Source organism: Vicia villosa, linkage group LG3 (assembly GCF_029867415.1).
Source record: "Vicia villosa cultivar HV-30 ecotype Madison, WI linkage group LG3, Vvil1.0, whole genome shotgun sequence".
NCBI classification, from domain to species: Eukaryota; Viridiplantae; Streptophyta; class Magnoliopsida; order Fabales; family Fabaceae; genus Vicia; species Vicia villosa.
Genome location: NC_081182.1, coordinates 65,544,125 through 65,547,877, shown reverse-complemented (window position 1 = coordinate 65,547,877; position 3,753 = coordinate 65,544,125). Strand labels below are relative to the sequence as shown.

The window sequence follows — 3,753 nt, the reverse complement described above, 5'->3', positions numbered from 1 at the left end:
TTCATAGATTTTAATTGTTTGTTGTGTTGTTGTGTTATTAGGTAAAAATTTATTTCTAGGCCTAATGTTTGTTGTTTGTTGTGTTGTTTGTTGTGTTGTTGTAATCCATCTAATTAATGAGATGCACCCAAGTGACCGTGTGAAGCTCCAATTTGGCATGCATCAAGGTATCCCTGACCCCCCTGAGCCTGACTCTTTGGGACGTTGACATCTGGCGAAGGTTAGCGAACAGTGGTACGTAGAAAATTGGAAGACGTTTGCTAGAGAGCAGCGTAAAATATGGGCTCGTCGTTCCACCACTGTTTTACAATTTCCTGTGGCGCCGGAAGAAATGAAACCAACGGCTGAATATGTCAACTGGTACATGTAACATCCCGATTTTTATTAATATTTTTACTAATTATATTATTTGGTGTTTTTAATAATTATTTTCTTAATTTAGTCATTTCTGACATTTATTGAGATTTTCGCGTTTTGGGACGATTTAGTCGATATCAGTTCGGGATAGCGGGTCGATAATTAATCGAAAATTTTAATATTTTTAGTATTTAAAATATTAATGAGTTAATATTTAGCGTTTTGGGAATTTTCCGAGTAATTAAGATTTGACCGGAAATATGAGACATTGAGTTATTAGAGGATTTTATCAGTATTTATTTTACTATTTTATTTGTCTTGTTTGGTGTGTTAATTAATTAATTGATTGTTAGATAGTATAATAATTTATTATATTAATTAACTTGGTGTATATTTGTGTCTATTTAATTATTGGTGTTATTTAATTTAGTAACTAAAATAGAAATAATAAATAGTATATATTATATTGGGCTTATTTATTAATGTTAGAAGTATATAGGGGGTGTTATATTTAGGCCCATTAGGTATGATAGTAAGAGTTAGAATGAGGGAGTGCCACATTTTCTTTCATTTTCCTTTTCATTTTCGGATAGAGAGAGGCAGAGAAAGACAAGAAGAAGAAAAAAAAAGGGAAAAGAGAAAGGGGAAGAACAAAGGGGAGCTAGGATTTGAAGGAGACATTGAAGAGGTAAGGGGGATAATCCCTATTATTATGGGTTAGTATAATTGGGTCAATGGGTAGAAACATATTTAGGTTGAAATCCCTAATTTTATGGTTTTGAAATTGTTAGGTTTTGATGAGTAATCTTTGAATTGTGATGATTAATTGTGTTTGAAAATTGAAATTGACATATGGGTGTTTTATATATATATATATATATATATATATATATATATATATATATATATATATATATATATATATATATATATATATATATATATATATATATATATATATATGTGTGTGTGTGTGTGTTCTTTTCCTGTGTTTCTGTAGCGCATGATATAAAGATAATGAGTGCTGTGTATTTGTTCTATTACCATGCCCTGTTTCGGTTTGCATATGCCATTGCTGTAGCATTTTTCTTTTTCTTCTTTATTTGAAAACAAGTTCTCATAATTTACTTACTATAGTGATTCAATGACATGTAGATGTCATGAGATTCACTTACTGTAGCAAGCATGAAAAATCCTTTTTTCTTCTAGCCGTGGCTTATAGTTTTAACATGGAACATGTGTGTTACTTTGTGTTATGAAATAGTTAGAAACAAGAAAATAAGTAGGGCTATATATGATTCAAACAGTCCCGTTTGATCGGATAGTGGAATTAAGCGGTATAATTAGTTGTCCGGAATTTAATGAAAATTTACGTGGTAGCTAAGTTTAATTAGTAGATTAATGTGGTGGTGTTATTTTGTTGAAATTGTGATGTTTTACGAACCGACCGAAATTGGGTAAATTTGAATATTTCTTATATTAAATATTGGTTTTGGTAATAGAAAATAATAGAGTAAATTGGAACTAATGTAATATAATTATTAATTAGTTGATTTAATTAGTAGTTGAATTAATTTCAATGAGTTCAATTGATTGGAATAAATTTGGAATTAGATCAATTATTCGGTTGTCGGTAAATTATGATATTTTGAGGATTCGTCCGTAATTGCGTTTTTGGCTTGAATATGTATGTTGAGAATAATATATGTATATGCCATGATGTTGTGCTAGTATTGATTCTATGTGGTTAGTTGGTTAGCATTAAATTAATGATTAATTGCTTGATGTTGAAAGTGTGTGTTCATGTATAATTGGCAAAAATGAGAATTAACATGAGATAGTATGGTTATTAGTGTTAATTGGATTGTGTGAATCATAATCGATTAATTGGCCTCTTATATGTGAATGATATGTATGTGTTGAGAATGTTGTGTACAATATTGTGGATAATTCATAGAGTGAATTATTGTGATATGCTAAATATTAAGATGGTAGAGATGATCTTAATTGCATATGTTTGATTAACATTGTACATACATTCATATCATGGTGTGCCTTGAAACAAAGGTGGTTTGCTTTGAAACAAAAGCGAGGCTTAGATTCTAGAGTGAATCAGAAGCGGTAAACTATATGTTTACATTTTGGTGGGCTTTGGTCTTGTCCGGATCGGAAGCGTGGCTTGGATTCTAGATATTGAATCGGAAAGCGGTGAAACGTTGGGTTCACATTGCGGTACCACATGCATAGCGTCACATATCTTGCATTGAGTCACATTAGAATTATGCGATAATTGATTATGTGAAGTTGATGTAGTTGTGATGTGTGTATGAGCTTGATAATTGATATGAGTGATGTTTGAATGCATATTTGATTAAATGTGTGAATATGTGATAATTATGGTTGTGTGCGTAATTAAGAATATAATATTGGAATTGAAATATTATACTCTTTATACTTGTTGTATACTTGATAACATGTGAAATATCGATCGATTAATATTATCTACATGGTTATACATAGTGTGATTAATTACTTGAATTGTTAATTCAACCATTGTATCTTATTATACTTTCTTCATAATGATTCGTATTCTCACCCTTCTGTTTTAATGTTGCCCTCGTTTGGCGACATGCAGGTCCTGGAGTTTAGTAGCTCGTGTGTGATCTAGCCGGAGATTCTCCCGTGTTTGTTAGAGATTAGGTTGTGAGTCGATGCTCTGGTCATGTAACACTGGGTAGATTAGTCATGCTGAACTCATGTTTCGATTTGGTTATGTATTATGTTTATGACTTGAGAACTTGTTATTTGGCTACTTGTTGTTTAAGAGGCTTTCAAGCCAAATATTCCGAATATGATTTATTTTATGTTGAGATGATTATCGAGATATGATCATGACATGGGACATGAATCATTTTATGAAATACATGAGTATTTTTGTATTTTCCGCTGTGAATGCATATTCTGTAGGAATTATAATTAAATGTTTATGTGTTATTTGAAATGACCAGGTGTATCATATATTGTAAATAAATGCTGTCGGTTTTTAAAAGCTTTTAGTTTTTGAAAACGTCAATGTGACGCCCTTTTGAATTATATGCATGCTTATTCTCTGATTATATGCTTATTTATTTTGGGGTATAAAAGGGGTGTTACAGTACAGATCGGTCACAAATCCCGAAATGTTTGTGTCTGCCCCTTTCTATTTGGCTGACCCGCGACAACAACAACCATATTTTGGAGGACAACAACAACCACATATTTTCCAACAACAACAAAATTTTCAGCAAGAACAATCACCACCATATTTCCAACATCATCAACCACCACCAAATTACCAACAACAAAATTACCCACCACAACAACAACAACAACAAAATTACCACCAACAACCAATCC

At 31.5% G+C, this 3,753-nt stretch overlaps 1 long non-coding RNA gene across 1 annotated transcript; it reads left to right on the top strand.

Moving 5' to 3' along the window:
* Positions 1 to 877: 877 nt before the first annotated feature.
* Positions 878 to 3,198, top strand: LOC131655990 (uncharacterized). Its single transcript, XR_009299938.1, has 2 exons — positions 878 to 1,045; positions 2,993 to 3,198. It is a non-coding gene; the product is annotated as an uncharacterized LOC131655990 (long non-coding RNA).
* The last annotated feature ends 555 nt before the right edge of the window (positions 3,199 to 3,753 follow it).